General features: G+C 46.3%; 1 protein-coding gene across 14 annotated transcripts in view; it reads left to right on the top strand.

Moving 5' to 3' along the window:
- Positions 1-20811, top strand: part of casz1 (castor zinc finger 1) — a 402949-nt gene that overhangs the window by 272215 nt on the left and 109923 nt on the right. The window lies entirely within an intron of this gene.

Here is a 20811-nt window from a genome sequence, read left to right on the forward strand (position 1 = left end):
CCTGATCTCCACTGTGCCCCGGACCTGAGCAAGAACACAGTGACAGGGCTGCAGTCTGGGGAAATCACTCACCACATTTTAGGGCAAGATTTTCTGGGCTGGGGAGTAAATCTTTAGGCTAACAGTGCAGTGAAGAATAGAAGGAGGCAGGGGAAATAACACTGAGAATGAAGAGGTTCGCACCCATGGATGTGGCAGCCTCTGTGGGCACACCGTGGTGTCCCTTTACTGTCCAACCTTCAGCACTCACACAGACTTTAATCTCCTGTCAGGGACCTAGCTGTCTAAGAGGATTCAGTCGCAGTCTGCTGGTTTTAGGCAAATCTTCAGGACGAGAGTGAATAGAAATGGGGCTGCACGTTGTTTTTCAGGCTGAGGGAGTCTGAAACTGGGCAGCAGGATTAGTTACAGATTGTATCATAAGCTCAGTGTTGAGCTTCTTACAAACTGTCTCTCCACATTTCTGTTGATTGAGATCTTTCTCTCCATCCTCTGTGTCTACAGGGTGGTCAATTCTTCCAAATGCTGACCATTGCTCCTTTACAGCACAATAGTCTTCTTAACCATTTGAGAATCATGGTCCTTCTTCTCTACTAAGACTTGACACTTAAAGTCATAGAGGTATACAGCACAGAAACAGACCCTTTGGTCCAACTCGTCCACTCGTCCTAACCTAATCTAGTTAACAAGTTTGAGCTCCTGACACTAATATTTGCGTTTCTCAGAGAGCTGTGCCCTTTGGCCAATGCATTGTGCACATTAAATTGGGCTTGGGAAGGGGAGAAATGTTCTCGGTTTTCCCGCTAGTATGTGGTTATGAAGTGTGTTGAATGGGATGTGTCAGACACAATTGACAGAGCGAGGGGAGGGGAGAGATGCGCACCAAACGATGAGAAGTTTCAGTCTTACCATCTGTGTATTGTTACAGTACAGACACTCCAACCCCTCTTCAAAACCACCTTAGCTAGTCCAACTGTGGTGTTTGCTGAACAGAAGAGCCAAACAGCAGCTCTCTGACACTCCCTTGCGATGCTCCACACATGGACGTTTGTATTTTAATTGAGTGTTTGTAGCATTCCATTTCAGAAAGAGTCTCTCACAGATCATCGTTGTGATAACACTCACTGAGTTTCTCATTCAGAAAATTCTCTTGAGTGGTTTGGGAAAAAAAATCCCTGCAGTGAAAAAGATGTTTAATCAATAAAGTTTATGAATTTTCCCTTGTATGAATTGTTAGACACACACACTGCCTGGAGAACAGATGGCATGTTAAAAGAAGTTTTCCTATGGAAGGCAGCTGTCTGTCAGTTGAAAAGTTTCACCTCAGTTCTGTGCTGTGAACATGACCATGTGCCGACTGCAACTCCACAGATATCGAAATAGACTCTTTCCCCCTTTTCGGTTCTGGCTCAGCTGTGGCTCTGTTGGAAAGCAGTGTCACCTCAGAATCAGAAGGTTGTGAGTTCAAGCCTCAGGCTGGGAGATTTCAGCATAAACATCCAGACTGGTACTTCAGGGCAACACTCAGAGGATGCTGCACAGTCAGAGATAATGTCGGTCAGGTGGAGGGTGGCAAAAAGGGAATGTTACTGGACCAGTAACCTGGAGCGCCATGCCCTAGGGACAGGCTCAAATGCTGATGGAACTTGAATTCCATTGAAAGTTAGTTTCTGTAATGATGATCCTTAAACTGTCATTGATAGCTGTAAAAACTCACGTAATGCCCCTTAGGGAAGGATATCTGCCGTCCTTACTTGGTTTGGCCTATGTTTGACTCCAGATCCTGCCCCTCAGAAATGACCAAGTCACTTGGTTAAAGGGTAATTAGGTAACAAATGCTGGCTGGGTGACACACCCATAGCCCACTAACTTACAGGGGGGTAACAATACTTTGCTTTAAGAATCGCTACTGAGCATGCACTGAAAGATCCATATTGTGATGATTAGATTCCCTACAGTGTGGAAACAGGCCCTTCGGCCCAACAAGTCCACACTGACCCTCCGAAAAGCGACCCACCCAGACCCATTCCCCTACATTTACACCCTGACTAATACACCTAGCACTATAGGAATTTAGCATGGCCAATTCACCTAACTTGCACATTTTTAGACTGTGGGAGGAAATTGGAGCACCCAGAGGAAACCCACGCTGACTCGGGAAAAACGTGCAGACTCCACACAGATAGTTGCCTGAAGCAGGAATTGAACCCAGGTCCCTAGCACTATGAGGTAGCAGTGCTAACCACTGAGCCACCTTGTCAGAACAAGATGGGGCCATCATTTCCCATACTTCTCAACAGTAAAGTTTGGAAATATTCAGTCTCCTCAGTGTTTCCTACACTGTCTTTCAGGTGAGATGGTAAACCAGGTGGCATTCACCTGTTCTGCTGCTCTGGATTGAGAATTAAATCCCATGGTGCCATTCCATGAGGAGCATTCCATTCTCTCCTGATCTCCAGGTCCATGTTCTTCCTTCAACAAACGCTTCAAATGCTTGTTATCCTTTTTCATTGCTAATTGTGGCATTATTAAGGGCACCTATTTCCACCTTTCAAGCCTCGCCCTTCGTTCTCAGCTCATCTGCTCAAAGTCCATGGTCGGGGAACGATTTCTGGCTACAACAAGTTAGCAAAGTCATCATCCGGTTTCTTCAGTCCAATCTGCACCCCCCCCCCCCCTTCCCCCGCCCTGTATAAACTGGTGATTATTCTAAACTCCATGGACTACTTCCCAATTTGCAGAAAGTCCTCTTTACCCATCTCGCCATGGCTCCTGGTTAAGCAACTCCTCAATTTTAAATTCCCATCTTTGTTTCTAGATCCTTCCATGACCTTGCTCATCCCTAGCTTGGTTCCCTCCTCCGGCCCCCACAACTCTCTGAGGAAGCAGCTCTCCATTAATTCTGGTCACTCGCAAATCTCCAATTTTAATTCCTCCACCATCAGTGTCTGGGCCTTCAGCTGTTCCAGAAGTCCCGCTTGTGACCTCAACACCTTCATCCTCACCTTCATCCTTCAAGACTTTACTTCAAATCTGCCTCTTTGACCAAACGTTGACCAAATGTCAGCCCTAATATTTCCTAATGTGGCTCAGTGAACAATTTTCCTCTACTGTCACTGGGTTAAAATCCTGGAATTCCCTCCCTAAGGGCATTGTGGGCCAACCCACAACACACGGACTGCAGTGGTTCAAGGTGACAGCTCTCAAGGGGCAACTAGGGACGGGTATTAAATGTGGCCAATGGTGCCCAATTCCCATGAGTGAGTTTTAAAAAATCAATTTATAACCTCTGTGAATCACCTTATGACATTTTGTTGAGTTAAGGGCGGTGTATAAATATATTATTGTTGTCAAATCTTGCTAGATGCAGAATTCTGTGCAGTTTAATATTCTAGTATCTGAAGCACAATGTGGGGTTATTGTAACTGAACCAGGAGTCCAAGAAGCGCTCACTTTCCACAGGATTGCCACCCTTCACTTAGCTTACCTGCATCATTCGGTTCTGTGATGGAACTTCCTTCTATTCATGGGATGTGGTGTCGCTGGCTGTGCCCAGCATGTATTGCCCATCCCTAGTTGCCCCTTGAGAAGGTGGGGGTGAGCTGCCTTCTTAAGCCGCTGTAGTCTATGTCCTGTGGGTTGACCCACAATGCCCTTAGGGAGGGAATTCCAGGATTTTGACCTAGCGACAGTGGAGGAACGGTGATATATTTCCAAATCAGGATGGTGAATGGCTTGGAGGGGAACGTGCAGAGGGTGGTGATCCCATGTTTCTGCTGCACTTGTCCTTCTAGGTGGTGGGGGGACTGCAGGTTTGGGAGGTGCTGTTGCAAGAGGCTTGGCAATTTGTGGCAGTGCATCTATAGATGGTACACACTGCTGCTGCTGAGTGTTGGTGGTGGAGGGAGCGGATATTTGTGGATGTGGGGCCAATCAAGCGGGGCTGCTTTGTCCTGGACGGTGTTGAGCTTCTTGAGTGTTGTTGGGGCTGCCCCATCCAGGCAAGTGGGGAGTATTCCATCAGACTCCGGACCTGCTCTGTTTTTATTGCGCAACTGTCCCTGAATCAGCCCACATCCAAATGGCGGACAGCTACAAAAACACCAGCCGAGTGAAAACAGCACAGTGTTGGGAGCTTCCAACTATGTCCTGGTACACTCCACCCTCCAAGGTTTCTGCCAGGGTGGTAAATCTCCTGCAAACCAATGCCATCTGTCCCTGATGGTGCCAACCAACCCATGGTCATGGTTCAAGCAACTGGCATGAAATGCAAAGCTGGATGTCAGGGTTTGAATAGACATTGGAGACCACTCCCTGTGGATGTTTCACGTTAGTGAGAGTGAGTGCCAATGCACCTCAAACGGCTGCAGGACGAAGCAAGTCATTGACACCAAATAAAGAAGAGACTGCAGCCAGCGATGTTTGCACCAGGAAGCTGGATTAATTTGCTGGATACCTGCAGCCTGAAACAGACCGTCCTGATTTACCTTCCCCATTGTTTTGTACACTTTCGTAAGATCACCCCTCAGCCTAAAATCAAAATCCTGCAGATGCTGGACATCTGAAACTGAGCAGGTCTAGCAGCATCTGTGGAGAGAGAGAGAGAAATGGAATTAATGCTTTAGGAAAAGAACCATATTTGACCCAAAAATGTTAACTCTGTCTCTCTTTCACAAATGCTGCCAGACCTGCTGGGTTTCTGCATCACTTGCATTCAATCCCTGCAGTGTGGAAATAGGCCATTCGGCCCAACAATTTTACACCGACCTTCTGAAGAATATCCCACCCATACTCATTATCCTACTCAATGCCTGCAACCCTGCACTTCCCATGGCTAGCCTGTACACTGTGGGCAATTTAGCATGACCAATTCACCCTGACCTGTATTTCTTTGGACTATGGGAGGAAACCGGAGTACCCGGAGGAAACCCACACAGACACAGGGAGAACGTGCAAACTCCACACAGACAGTCACCCAGGTCCCTGGCGCTGTGAGGCAGCAGCACTAACCACTTTCTAATTTTATCTCACCTGTCAGATGCCTCTGTTCTAAGGATTAGATTACTTATAGTGTGGAAACAGGCCCTTCGGCCCAAAAAGTCCACACCGACCATCTGAAGCGCAACCCACCCAGACCCATTCCCCTACATTTACCCCTTCAGCTAATACTACGGGCAATTTAGCACAGCTAATTCACCTAACATGCACATCTTTGGATTGTGGGAGAAAACCGGAGCACCCGGAGGAAACCCACGCAGACACAGGGAGAAAGTGCAAACTCCACACATTCAGTCGCCTGAGGTGGGCATTGAACTCGGGTCTCTGGCGCTGTGAGGCAGCAGTGCTAACCACTGTGCCACCATGCCACCCATACAACACAAGGAAAACATGCAAACTCCACACAGACAGTCGCCCAAAAGAAAACAATACTGGCCTGTCAAATCTATGAATATGCACTAGTAGACCATGAGGAGGACAGACAAACTGCACAGTGCTTTCTGGGTGATTTGGAAAGCAGAGAAAACAAACACTGAGGTAATGCAAGCTGGTGATACTCCTTGTTTTCCAATCCCCCCATGGCCTCACCCTGCTTACTTCTGTAACCTCTACCAGGCCCACAACACTCACACCATTCAATACCATCATGGCTAATCACCAACTCAATCCCCTTATCCCGCTTTCTCCCCATATCCTTTGATCCCTTTATATATATATTGATCTCCTTCATGAAAGCATTCAATGTTTTTGCCTCAACCACTTTCTGTGGTAGACATTTCCACAGGCTCCCCACTCTCCTCATCTCCATTCTAACTGGCCTACGCTGCATCCTTAGACTGTGACCCCCAGACTCCTTGGTCAATGGAGAGATCCTGGAATCTCTCAAGCTCTGGTGGGAGACTCAAGGCTCAACCTTCAACATGTTCCAGGACCTTGGCCTCTCGCTGTCCTCTGGCAGGCCCCGGGGTGGAAGGGAAGGGGATGGGGATGGGGATAATCCCCCTCCATTTTATTCTTGCCCTAACCTTCACCAGTCTCTTTAAACACTGAGGCAGCCCCCTCTCCACCAGCTTGGCTCTTGGTAATAGCGTGAGAAACACCACGATGAGGATTAAATAGGGAGTGGGACTATAAATAAAGCGTTTGATAGGCGGGAGTTTTATTAGTGCAGCATAGCTGTTAGTTGTGGGTCAATATATGCTGCTAATGCAATACAGTGCATGCGATCCCCTTGCTGTGTTTAACCTCTGAAGGACGTTTTCGCAGTTTTATGAAAAAAATCCCAAGCAAACAAGGTTGCACTCTGTCAGCATCTGCAGCCAATGCTGCATCTCAAACTGCACTGTGTGATCCCGACCCTCTCTTCGCTGTGAATTGATAAACATTCCCCCTTTAGGAATAAAACTGACTCTTTCTGACTGAGTGCAAAATGTGGGGGTGCCATTAATGGAGACTCACCACCCTGGTCAAGGGAGCTTCCAGCCGTACACTGTGGTCTTAGTTCCCTCCCTGCTCATATCGCCACAAGGAAAGTCAAGAGAACGACAACAGTGTCTTCAAGGTCACAGACTGGAGAGCAAAAGCAATTAAAAGTGCATTTAATCTCATAGTAAAACGCACCCAGCACTGTCTCAGCTCTCACACACACAAAGGAGATTCCTGCTTCTTTCCATCTCTTCTTATTAAAGAGGAGTTGGTAAGGTTTTTAATCAACCATCGACACATTCAGGCCAATAGTTGAAAATGAAATTGAATCAAACCCTTGCTTATTGCGTCAATGAAGGTGTTTGCTCCCCTCTCCAGGTCTTCTGACCTTATTAGCAGGAGGGGGTATTGACCCTCCCTTAGCCACAGAAGCACATCACCATCATGTGACCCCCCCCTTGCAGTTTCAGGCCTGCACACTGTCAGAAGTTAATAAACTATCACCACCGCCAACACAAGAAACAAAGGGTGTACATTTATATAGTGCCTTTTATGACCACAGCACGTCCCAAAGCTCTTTTCAGCCAATGAAGTAATTTTTTTGGGAATGAAATCACCGTTGCTGTGTAGAAACATGGCAGCCAATTTGCTCACAGAAAGCTCCCACGAATAGTCCCATGACATTGATCTGATTGTTGTTTCTGTGATTCCCAACCTTGTTAAGATGGTACTATTCATGGAATTGTGACCAGTCCAGACAGACTGTACCCAAAGTGTTCATATCAAACTGAAAAAAAGCCCCCAGGTCCTCTCCCAGGGGCTGTGTCGAGACTCAGTGATGTTAAATGTGTCTGAAAAGCCAAACAGCTCGGAGTAAGAAACAAATTCAAATTAATCATTTCACTGAAGTCAGTAACCTGAGGGAGTGAATCTTATGTATTTAAAGCAGTAGGGATATCAGACTAACTGGACCGCTGTGTTGGAAAGCTCACACAGACTTGGAGCTGAAGGACCTTCTCATAGAATCCCTAGACTGTGGAAGTAGGCCATTTGGATCCTGATGAAGGGCTCCGGCCCGAAATGTCGATTCTCCTGCACCTCGGATACTGCCTGACCTGCTGTGCTTTTCCAGCACCACTCTGATCTTGACATTTGGTCCATCAAGTCAACACAAACCTCTGAAGACCATTCCACCCTGAACCCTCCGCCCCACTCTATCCCTGTAACTCTATACTCTTCACAGATAACCCTCTGACATATTCCTCGGCAAAGACATTTGTCTCAGGGTGGGATTGACCCTGGGTCCCTGATACTGTGGGGCAGCAGTGCTAACCACTGAGCTGCCTGATGTTATACTGTTCCATGTTCTTGTGTCAGTTTTAATTAGGGCACTTCCCACGGAAGCAGACAGGGATTGGAGATTTCTCACTTTCCTCATCCTGGAATTGTGTGGTTTTCTTGGTGCCTGCTTTTCGAACACAAGAGTCTTTGTCATAGCAACATGCAAGGAGCCAATTAGATTGGCTCCAAGTGATCAGTCACTGAGGCGAGAAGTTTTTAATTAGGTGATCAGAGCTGTTGTGCACTCAAATGAAAAAGACAATGTTTTGGGAATTAATGCAGACGTCTTAATCAGGGTTAAGCAACACTGATACAGCATCACACAAACACAGCCCCAGTCCAGTCATTTCCACATCCCACTCGGAGATATTGCCATCAACCACGCAAATAGCAGTTAGCAGGAATACGAGGCAGCTGCCGCCAAGGAACAAGACCACTGTGGGGGGAAAGACCACTGTTCAAGGGAAGACAACTATCTGGGAAAGACCACTGCCTGGGGAAGACCACTGTCTGGGTGAAGACCACTGCCTGGGGGAAGACCACTGTCTGGGGAAGACACTGTCTGGGGGAAGACCACTGTCTGGGGGAAGACAACTATCTGGGAAAGACCACTGCCTGGGGGAAGACCACTATCTGGGGGAAGACAACTATCTGGGAAAGACACTGTCTGGGGGAAGACCACTGTCTGGGGGAAGACCACTGTCTGGGGAAGACACTGTCTGAGGGAAGACCACTGTCTGGGGGAAGACCACTATCTGGGGGAAGACCACTGTCTGGGGGAAGACCACTGTCTGGAGGAAGACCAATGACTGAGGGAAGACCACTGTCTGGGGGAAGACCAATGACTGAAGGAAGACCATTGTCTGGGAGAAGACCATTGTCTGGGGGAAGACCACTGTCTGGTGAAAAACCATTGTCTGGGGGAAGACCACTGTCTGGAGGAAGACCAATGACTGAAGGAAGACCATTGTCTGGGGGAAGACCACTATCTGGGGGAAGACCACTGTCTGGGGGAAGACCACTGTCTGGAGGAAGACCAATGACTGAGGGAAGACCACTGTCTGGGGGAAGACCACTGTCTGGGGGAAGACCAATGACTGAAGGAAGACCATTGTCTGGGGGAAGACCAATGACTGGGGGAAGACCACGTCTGGGGGAAGACCACTATCTGGGGGAAGACCAATGACTGAGGGAAGACCACTGTCTGGGGGAAGACCACTATCTGGGGGAAGACCACTGTCTGGGGGAAGACCACTGTCTGGAGGAAGACCAATGACTGAGGGAAGACCACTGTCTGGGGGAAGACCAATGTCTGGGGGAATACCAATGTCTGGGGGAAGACCAGTGTCTGGTGGAAGACCACTGTCTGAGGGAAGACCACTGTCTGGGGTAAGACCACTATCTGGGGGAAGACCACTGTCTGGGGGAAGACCACTGTCTGAGGGAAGACCACTGTCTGGGGTAAGACCACTATCTGGGGGAAGACCACTGTCTGGGGGAAGACCACTGTCTGGGGAAGACACTGTCTGGGGAAGACACTGTCTGAGGGAAGACAACTGTCTGGGGGAAGGCCACTGTCTGGGGGAAGACAACTGTCTGGGGGAAGACCACTATCTGGGGGAAGACCACTATCTGGGGGAAGACCACTGTCTGAGGTCTTTCTGCTGAAGTTAAATGGGGATCAGTTTCATGTATGTAAATATAATCTTACACAAGTAAGAGATGCTTTGGGTGTTTTTTGTTGGATAGAATTAAACTCCAATGTTTGTTTGTTTTCTTCATTTTTTTACTATACAGAACCAAACTGCTTCAGTGACTATATTTTGTGAATGAAGTATAGTTTTGAAATTAAGAAAAAAAGTGTAGCCAGACACCTCAAACTATACTTGCTCACTCAGAGCGATCTGCACCCCATCCCAATTGAACTCTGGGCTGAGTCGTACCTGTTGCTGAAACACTCTGGAAGCTCAGGCATTTTCCTATGCACGGTATCCCACTCCCCACCTTACCTCTTCAAAGGTGGATGACTGGGAATCACTGACGGGGGTGGAGGGGGGGGGGGGGTTCAAATCATTTGAATTGTGACTCTGAAGAATTAGAGCAGCTGGGGGGTGACAAGAGGATGGTGAGGGGTTGAAGGATTCTGGATGGGTGGCAAGGTGTTGAGGTACCTCTTGTAATTAATGAAAATGTTCAAGGAATGTCAGAGATAAAGGAACAAAAATAGGCAGGTTTATTTTTTTTCCTGCAGAAAATACAATTGAGAGCATTGAGGACAACATATTGTCTCCGTAGAAGTAGCAATGTCAAGCTAAGAGAGAGACTTAGGGGTTCGGTAATAAATACATCAGGCTGGGTTTGATCTTGTATTGAGGCTTTTTGTAAATCTGAAAGAAAGACTTGCATTTCTATAACACCTTTCACAACAACTGAATGTTCCAAAGCCTACAAGCACTTTTGAAGTATTCTTCATGGTCGGAATATAAATGTGACAACCACACTTCACACAGCAAGCTCCCATGAGCTGCAAAGAGATAATCAGCAGATAACCTATTATTTTGTGATGCCACTTGAAGGGTAAATATTTGCCAGGATCCTGGGCAGCATTCCTTGGATTTTCTTCAGAGTCAGGAATACGGACTTTCTTACACCTTCCTGAGAGGACACAGAAGGTCTCAATTTGACTGAGCCTCTGAAAGTCAGCTGTGTGAACATTGCTGTGTCTCCTCTGTAAGGTTCTGCAGTGTCAGCCTTGTTTTCTGTGCTTACATTCTAGAGTAGCACTTGAACACACAACTTTACGATTCAGAGGCAAAAGTATGGAAGGAGCTGTCAGCCTGTGTGCAGAGTCCTGGTCTCTCTATTCCAACAGTGCCCATTAAATCCCAGGCGGAATGGATTCTAAAACTTATGTAAAACCTTCGACTCTGGGCAGCCATTCCTTATACAGATACGTGCTGCTAACTTCCCCCACTGCATTCTTCTTCCTCTTACTACCCTGCCTGCTGCTCAAAGGCAGGAGTTGTTAGCCACAGGTCCATTGAACTGTCCCTTAGTTTCAACTCAGAATGAATCTTCATAGACTTGCTGATCAGGATGCTTAAAGATACAGACTAAGTTAAGTAACTTTCATTAATAAGTTCTTGATCACTTCTAACCCCGTGAGCTGACAGCAGGAGATCTATTGGTCTCTATTCTGCCTGTGTTCACCTAGGAGGAAGTGAGGACTGCAGATGCTGGAGATCAGAGTTGGGAGTGTGGTGCTGGAAAAGCACAGCAGGTCAGGCAGCATCCGAGGAGCAGGAGAATTGATGTTTCGGGCATAAACTCTTCATCAGGAATCAGATTCCTGACGGTGGGCTCTTGCCCAAAACATCGATTCTCCTGCTCCTCGGATGCTGCCTGACCTGCTGTGCTTTTCCAGCACCACGCTCCCGTCTCTGTGGTTCATCTATTAGATGCATGCAGTGCTGAAAAAACACACTTTCTGTTGAAGCTTTCCATCTTACATTCATCAGGACAGTTTGCAAGAATACCAATAATGTGGAAAATCAGCGTGACAGTCCTCTCATCTGTATAAATGTTGGTTTTCCCCTACAATGGTATTCTTGCAAACTGTCTTGAATGTAAGAAGAAAATATTCAACAAAACAAATCTTTTCTCAGTAACACTTCAGCTCTGTCCTACCAAATGATGATTAATAACATTACATACTGCATGTCCTTCCCAAATGAGTTACACTTACTTGCTGTAACACCTTCCCTGTCACTCTGTCCCCAGCAAACATTTGTCTGCTTTTTTATTTAATTCATTCACAGTTTGAGGGCACTGATGGCCAGGCAGTCATTTCTTGCCCATCCCTAACTTTCCCTGGGGCAGTTGAAAGTCAACCACATTGTTATGACTTCTCCTCCTGACAATCATTGTCAGAATCTTAATCCCAGATTTTTTATTGAATTCAAATTCCAGGTAAAATTTGAACCCAGGTCCCTCAAAGCATTACCTGGGTCTCTGGATTAATATTCCTGAAATAACTTCACAGAGGCCAGTATCCCACCACCAAGACACACATTATTTACATATGCACAGTATACTAGCTCTGGCCAGCCAGCTCAGAGTCAGTCCTTGAACTGAGGGGATTCTGAATCCCTCGTTTATATTTATTTTTTATTATTTAATCCCTTGTTTTTTTTTGTGAGACACAATGAAAGACACAAGGTGTACAAATCTTTATTCAGTTTCCACCACCAAAAAAGGGCAATGCTGCGTGATCAAACAGTGAAGGAGAAGGCAGGACAGGGATTAAATCAAAATAGAGTTGGACAGGGAAATAATACACTCCACTCCCTGCGGTGCCCACCTCTTCCTGAACAGCTCAAGGGTATTGGTGGACACGCATGCTCCTTCTCCAGAGACACCTGGGCCCTAACATTTAATTCCTTGTTTTCTTTCTTATGTAGGCCAGACCAGGTAAGGATGGCAGATTTCCTTCCCTATGTGACATTAGGGAATCACATCTTGTTTTATGACAACCGTCAGAGATTACACCATCATTACTAGGCGAGCTTTTAATTCCAGACTTTATCAAATTCAAATTTGATGATCTGCTATGGTGGGATATGAACCTAACCTGTTAGCCTGGGTCTGCTAGATTACCGAATACTGAAATAACTCAGCAGAGGCTGGTATCCCGTCACCTTAATCCCTTGTTTATATTGATCAGCCGGGCTACCTGATTGGCCCAGGTTAACGGTGGTCCTGTAGTCAACAACATCCACCTGGGTCCAATCACTACAAGTCCAAGGATGTTATCACGAGACCATCAACTTGTCCATCACAAAACACCATATCCACTACCTTTTTTGGAGCTTGAACCCTAACTCTGATATAAAATGTCAGGTATATTGAGCAAAAAAAAAATCCATATTATTGCACTGAAATTTTTTTCTTCTTGTAGCAATGCTTCAAAACTAATTCATGAAAGCTTTGTGCTTTTCTGAGTAATTTTCTTTCTGTTTGACTGTTGCCCTGTTTCCTTCCCTTCAGTTTTCATTACTGTATTAGATAACATGAATAATGCACAGTTGGTCAGTATTATAGACCTGTCAGAGCATTGAGGAGACAGACCTGGATATATAGTCCTTCTTGCTCCTGAAATAAAAGTCAGATTACCTTAGCAACCAAGTATTATCGTCTATATATTCTGTTTTTTCAATTTCCTGCAGAATGCCTATTAAATGAGTGTTTATGAATGTATATAAATAGTCAGGAACCAGACTGCGAGTCAAAGAAAAGATTCTTGAAACCATTTCCTATGAAGGAAATCAGTAGTTAGAATTTGAAATACTGTGTGTTGTAAACATACGTGACCTTCTCTGTTACGCCCAGGTGACCTCAATCTTCCTTCTAAGGCTTCTGTGAAAATACTTTAAAATTTATGTCTTCCACTTCCTCGCAAATTTTTTTTTGTTCCAGATGATTTTTCCAAATGACTGTCCTGGTGTCTGTGACCACTGGTGTTAATATGGTGGTGGAGAAAATGACAGCATTACTGAGCCCCTTGTTTATTCAGCGGTCCTCGATATGGGGACAAAGTCAGGGATAATTCAAGATAAAATGCAAATAAATCCAAAGTAAGCCCTCACCTGAAAACTCTGATATCCCTGTAGCATGTTGTAAGATATATTGTTCCAGCTCTCTCGGTCATAGAGAAGCCATATAAAACAAGCTCTTTATACAATAACTCGGGGGAAATTTCCATTAAGTTCCTATTAAGATACTTAATAATCTCAATGTAATTGGAATGCCAAACCACTGTAAATCCATAAACATATTCAGTCTTTATATAAAGAGGATGCTATATCGTGTAACCTTTGATATGTTAATGAAACCGTTGTGAATGACCTTCCAACATATAAACAATATTCTTCTGCAAACTGAAACTATTCTAGCCACATGTATATGACAAAATTTGTTTTTGTTACTTCTAGGAAATGGAACAAAGTTTTGTTCCAGGTAGCTGGTGTCAGCATTGGGCTTGGCCAGTCAGGTCAGTTATGGGTGTTGATTAAAGCTGAGCAATGTGCCTTTAACCAGGAGAGCACCTCTTGCTATATCTGCCTGGTTTTATTCAGGTGTGGAATGTGAGCATTGCTCTGTTGCCTGGCCCCAGCTCTCCTTGAGAAAGTGATGGTGAGTTGCTTTCTTGAACCACTGCAGTCCTTGAGCTGTAGGGTCACCAACAGTGCCATGAGGAAGAATTTTGACCCAGTGACAGTGAAGGAACGGCGATATATTGCCAAGTCAGGATGGTGAGTGGCTCAGAGGGGAACTTGCAGGAGGTGGTATCTGCTACCCTTGTCCTTCTGGATGGTAATGGTCATGGGTGTGGAATATGTTGAAAGAGGCATCTAGTCATCTTCATACACCAGCACCTTCGTTCTCTGTTGAAGTGAGATTACCAATTACCAGGTACAAATTGATGAGTATACTGGAGCCTGTGCCTCAGTAGGAGATGCCCCTATCTTCATTAAAGCCAACAGGCAGAGTACCATCCAATCTTTAGTCTGATCTAGATTCAGAGTGTTAGCATGGTTTTATTTCTGCCCTCCGAAGAGAAAACTGTTGATATTCTATTCAGAAAAATTTGCCTTAAATTCATTTCTTGTCACTTCTCAGATCTGATGTTGTCATCATTTCCCACTGTGTACCTTTCCTTGCTAACACCTACATTGTCCACTGGCTCTGGGCACCCCCCCATCTCACCATCTTCACCTTACTTGGCAACGTACATGATCATCACATTGGTGCATATTGTGTGACGCCCCATTGAATTGAATCTCAATTGGATATCTTGGTAATTAGCCACAGTCCACGAAGACTGTGGGCATCTTTCTTCATTAGAGAGAGAAACTACTGCGCTTCCCTTTCATTCATTGCTAGGCCAGGCATTCATTGCCTGTCCCTCATTGCCAGAGTGGGTAGTTAAGATTAGAATAGAATAGAATAGCAAGTTATTGTCACACGTATTTTTACAAAAAAATACAGTGAAAAGTTTTATAAGTCGCCATGCCATGGTGCCTAAATTTATCACAGAAGTCATAAATAAGAAGAAAAAGAAAGTAAAAGTATACCGCCGTTCAATTAATGGCTCCTGGATTCAGGGTACGCTGGAAAACCGAGCCGAGACTGCCACGCAGGACCGAGCCGAGACTGCCCACCTCACTGAGACAACACCTCCACGCTGGGCCACTGAAAATCCCAGAGGTTGTATCCGAAGCAAAGACAAGACCTCCACACCAGGACTATACCTCCACACCAGGTCTACACCTCTGTGCCAGGACCATACCTCCACACCAGGTCTACACCTCTGTGCCAGGACCATACCTCCACACCAGGACTATACCTCTGTGCCAGGACCATACCTCCACACCGGGACTATACCTCTGTGCCAGGACTATACCTCCACACCGGGACTACACCTCTGTGCCAGGACTGTACCTCCATGCTGGGATTAGGCCAACACGCTGGGACAAGACCTCCGTGCTGGGACTAAAACTCCACACTGGGACTAAACCTCCATGCCAGGACTATTCCTCCATGCTGGGACTAGGCCTTTGTGCTGGGACTAGACCTTTGTGCTGGGACTAGACCTCCGTGCTGGGACTAGACCTCTGTGGTGGGACTAGACCTTTGTGCTGGGACTAGACCTCTGTGCTGGGACTAGACCTCCGTGCTGGGACTAGACCTCTGTGGTGGGACTAGACCTTTGTGCTGGGACTAGACCTTTGTGCTGGGACTAGACCTCCGTACTGGGACTAGACCTCTGCAGTGGGACTAGACCTCTGTGCTGGGACTAGACCTCTGTGCTGGGACTAGACCTCTGTGGTGGGACTAGACCTCTGTGATGGGACTAGATCTCTGTGCTGGGACTAGACCTCTGCGCTGGGACTAGACCTCTGTGGTGGGACCAGACCTCTGTGGTGGGACTAGACCTCTGTGCAGGGACTAGACCTCTGTGATGGGACTAGACCTCCGCGCTGGGACTAGACCTCTGCGCTGGGACCAGACCTCTGTCATGGGACTATACCTCTGTGCGGGGACTAGACCTCTGTGATGGGACTAGACCTCTGCGCTGGGACTAGACCTTCACGCTGGGACCAGACCTCTGTGGTGGGACTAGACCTCTGTGGTGGGACTAGACCTCTGTGATGGGACTAGATCTCTGTGGTGGGATTAGACCTCTGTGATGGGACTAGATCTCTGTGCCAGGACCATACCTCCACACCGGGTCTACACCTCTGTGCCAGGACTATACCTCCACACCGGGACTACACCTCTGTGCCAGGACTGTACCTCCATGCTGGGATTAGGCCTACACGCTGGGACTAGACCTCCGTGCTGGGACTAAAACTCCACACTGGGACTAAACCTCCATGCCAGGAATATTCCTCCATGCTGGGACTAGGCCTTTGTGCTGGGACTAGACCTTTGTGCTGGGACTAGACCTCCGTGCTGGGACTAGACCTCTGTGGTGGGACTAGACCTTTGTGCTGGGACTAGACCTTTGTGCTGGGACTAGACCTCCGTGCTGGGACTAGACCTCTGTGGTGGGACTAGACCTCTGTGCTGGGACTAGACCTTTGTGCTGGGACTAGACCTCCATACTGGGACTAGACCTCTGCGGTGGGACTAGACCTCTGTGCTGGGACTAGACCTCTGTGCTGGGACTAGACCTCTGTGCTGGGACTAGACCTCCATGCTGGGACTAGACCTCTGTGGTGGGACTAGACCTTTGTGCTGGGACTAGACCTTTGTGCTGGGACTAGACCTCTGCGGTGGGACTAGACCTCTGTGGTGGGACTAGACCTCTGTGCTGGGACTAGACCTCTGTGGTGGGACTAGACCTCTGTGATGGGACTAGATCTCTGTGCTGGGACTAGACCTCCGCACTGGGTCTAGACCTCTGTGGTGGGACCAGACCTCTGTGGTGGGACTAGACCTCTATGCGGGGACTAGACCTCTGTGATGGGACTAGACCTCCGCACTGGGACTAGATCTCCGCGCTGGGACTAGACCTCTGAGCTGGGACCAGACCTCTGTCGTGGGACTAGACCTCTGTGCGGGGCCTGGACCTCTGTGATGAGACTAGACCTCTGCGCTGGGACTAGACCTCCGCGCTAGGACCAGACCTCTGTGATGGGACCAGACCTCTGTGGTGGGACTAGACCTCTGTGGTGGGACCAGACCTCTGTGTTGGGACTAGACCTCTGTGGTGGGACTAGACCTCTGTGGTGTGACTAGACCTCCGCGCTGGGACCTGACCTCTGTGGTGGGACCTGACCTCTGTGGTGGGACTAGAACTCCGTGCGGGGACTAGACCTCCATGCCAAGTTGTTGGATTACCCAGAAGCCACCAAAGAAGACCTCCTCGACTGGATGGGATCTCCATGTTGGGATTGAAGATCCACGGTGGGCCAAGACTGCCATACCGTGAGACTGCTACCCCACATTGATGTGGGGGAGGAGGTCTGGAGTCACATGTAGGTCAGACCAAGTAAGATTCCATTCCATCGTAAAGATGGATTGTGTTTCATTTTCTCTTAATACAATTGGTAATGGTGACATGGTTGCCAATTTAATGGATTCAGATTTCACCATCTGCCATGGTGGGATTCCAAACCAGGTCCTGAGAGAAATTAACCTGGGGATCTAGATTATTAATCCAGTGACAATACCACCACCTTGCCAACACACTTGGGGTCTAACTGTCCATTGCTTCACAAACATGAGTCACAATGAGGAGCTTACTATCACAAGGAGTACAGCAATATTCTGGGGATGGTTCAAAAGAACATGTGTTATTGTATTACCCGATGGTTTGCGTCATTTATTACCACCCAGTTGTATTTCCCAACAGCTACTTCTATTTTATTTCATGATTTAAAATAAAACCTGTCATCTCTGGCTATGAAGTAACCTCGCTGAGATGTGTTAAATGCTTGGTTAAGTGCTGATGGTTGTTTCTCATTGTGAGTGGGCGCTCACACACGTTCTGTAGTGTGGAGTTCACAGTTGTTAATTATAGCTGGATTATTTTAGCAGAAGGATTATCAGTTTCAGTATATTTTTTGATCACTCACACGAGGAGCTCAGAATGAAACGCAAACAAAAACGGTAATGGGGACCCTCTCCACTCAAGGTTCATGCTGGTCACCTGCATACTCTGGAAGCGGAGAGGATTCAGAGGAACTTTCAGACTAAAACCTGACTCATGGTGTGGGTTTCTGTGTCAATATTCAGAGCAGACTGGAGCAGTTCAAATATTGCACACTAGCCCAGTAGTTGAAGCTCAGGCTCAGTAAACCATTCTTTGCATTTTCCTAAAATCAATGAGGGTATCACTGGCCAGGCCAGCATTTATTGTCCATCCCTAATTGCCCAGAGGGCAGTTAAGAGTCAATCACATTGCTGTGGGTTAGGAGTCACATATAGGCCAGACCAGGTAAAGATGGCAGATTTCCCTCATGAACCAGATGGCCCTGTAAGCACAATCAGCAATGATAATACCGTCAACACTAGGCTAGCTGTTCTATTTAATTCAGGATATTTTATTAAATTCAAATTTCACCATCTGCCGCAGTGGGATTTGAAACCACTGAACAACAACTATAGTTACATTGGACTGTGTTTCATCATCACTAGCATTGGTCATGCCATTTGAGTATTTTAATTTGCAAGGTGTGTGGGCTGTAACCAAAGTAGCTAGTTTGGCAGGAGTACCACACGGAAGCAGCCAATGTAATTGCGTGGTTTAACAAAGATCCTTCCTTTGCACCTTTCTCTTTCCGTTTTGATATTCCCATTTTTTTTTGTATGAATTGCGGCCGTGATCTTCACAGTCATTCCCGATGGAAACCAACAACAGCTTGCATTATATAGCAATGTAAACAAAGTAAACTGTCCCACAGTAGCCCACAGGAGCCTAAAATGATGGGAAGTTGCCACTGAGCTAGAGAAGGAGGCATTAGGGCATCAGGTGTTGAAGGCTTGGTCAAAGAGGTAGGTATAAGGGTACCTGGTCAAGGGGAGGGGGTTGTCTAGTGGTACTGTCACTGGACTAGTTCTCAGGGTCCAAGCTCAAGTCCTGACAAATGGTGGAGTTTGAACTGAACATTTAAAAACAAAACAAATATGGAGTTAAGAGCCTAATGATGATCATGAAATTATTCCATTGTTGGGGAAAATCCCATCTGGCTCACTGCTGTCTTTTAGGGAAGAGAATCTGCCATCCTTACCAGTCTGGCCTACATGTGACTCTAGACACATAGCAATGTGGTTGACCCTTAAGTGGAGCACTTAACTTTATGAGTAATAAATGCTAGCCTAGCCAGTGATGCCCTTTTCCTGTGAATTAATGAAACAAAGCAGGCTTTAGGAAGGAAATCAATAAGATCCCCTTGTCATGTACAACTATGGAAACAAAACATTTTTCCAGAACTGAGAAATTCTCAAATTCTGGTCAAGTTGCACCAAATGTACTGATTGGTTTCCAGAATCTAAACCTCGTACAATAAATACAATAATGAATTAGAGGGTGACATGGTGGCTCAGTGGTTAGCACTGCTGCCTCACAGTGTTGGGTTTGATTCCAGCCTCGGGCAACTGTCTGTGTGGAGTTTGCACATTCTCTCCGCATCTGCGTGGGTTTCCTCCGGGTGCTCCGGTTTCCTCCCACAGTCCAAAGATGTTCAGATTAGGTGAACTGGCCACATTAAATTGCCCAGAGTGTTCAGGGATGTGTAGGTTAGGTTCAATAGTCAGGAATAAATATAAGATAGGGAAATGGGTCTGGGTGGGTTACTGTTCAGAGGGTCAGTGTGGACTTGTTGGGCCAAAGGGCCTGTTTCCACACTGTAGGGATTCTATGAATGTAATGTAATGTTGCCAATGTACCAGGAATTTACCATTAGTGCCATACAATGTAGAATTTTGTTTCTGCGTTACTTACTGATGTTGCATGTGTCGATATAACAGAAGCATTCTGCATGCATTGTGGAGTTCACGTGCAAGCAGAGCTATCTCCTCCCCATATTGCTCTTCAGCTGTACATTTCCCCACAGGTAGATGAGGCTACAGTGCCGTTTACATCCAAGGGAGCGGAACTGGTCAAGAAAATAGTTTTAAAAAGCCACAAATGTACCAAATCCATTGCTTCCTTTCCCGGGATCATCAGAGGAATTAGAGAAATTTATCAAAGCTAGATTTGAGTGTTGATGAATGGAAGCCATTGGTCAAAGTAGTAGGGGATGGTTCTTGTTTATTCAAATTTTTATGATGATCATTTCATCGCCACAATGATGCCTTTTAGTCAGATGTTATAATTAAGGCTGGTGTAGTCGGACCATGGTACAGGAGAAGTACGGCGGATACTGGAAATCTGAAATAAAAACAGAAAATGTTGGAGAAACTCAGCTGTTCTGGTGACATCAGGAACAGAGTTAATGTTTCCAGAACTTTCTGAAGAAGTGATACAAGGCTTGAAATGTTAGCTTTGTTCCTCTCTCCAAAGATGCAGCCAGACCTGCTGAGTTTCTCCAGCACTTTCCGTTTGCATTCCTGCATTACTCTGACAGCTTTGCTTTGTGCAATTTGCTTGAATCTTAGTTCATAAGGTATAGGAGCAGAATTCCACAAATTCACAACCCTTTGGGAGAAATAGAGTCACAGAGTCATAGAGGTGTACAGCAGGGAAACAGACCCAACTCTATTTTAAATGTGCTGCCCCTTATCCTAAGACTATGACCTCTTGTCCGAGAATGCCCCACAAGATGAAGAATCTGCTCCATGACTATCTTATCCACACCTTGTATTGTCTTGAACACCTCAATTTGAGAGTATAGGCCTTTCTTAATCAAAACAAAGTTATTGTAAAGGTCCAATAATATGGAATGACAGTATTTCATGTCCTTTTGGTAAATGTGAAACTGATTTATACTTGTTAGTTTGTTTTACACTGTGAAGATTCATAGCGTGTCTTTCCTTTCT

This window comes from Chiloscyllium plagiosum, unplaced genomic scaffold (genome assembly GCF_037043375.1).
Source record: "Chiloscyllium plagiosum isolate Xiang-an unplaced genomic scaffold, Cpla_swu_hap1 HiC_scaffold_37, whole genome shotgun sequence".
In the NCBI taxonomy this organism is placed as follows: domain Eukaryota; kingdom Metazoa; phylum Chordata; class Chondrichthyes; order Orectolobiformes; family Hemiscylliidae; genus Chiloscyllium; species Chiloscyllium plagiosum.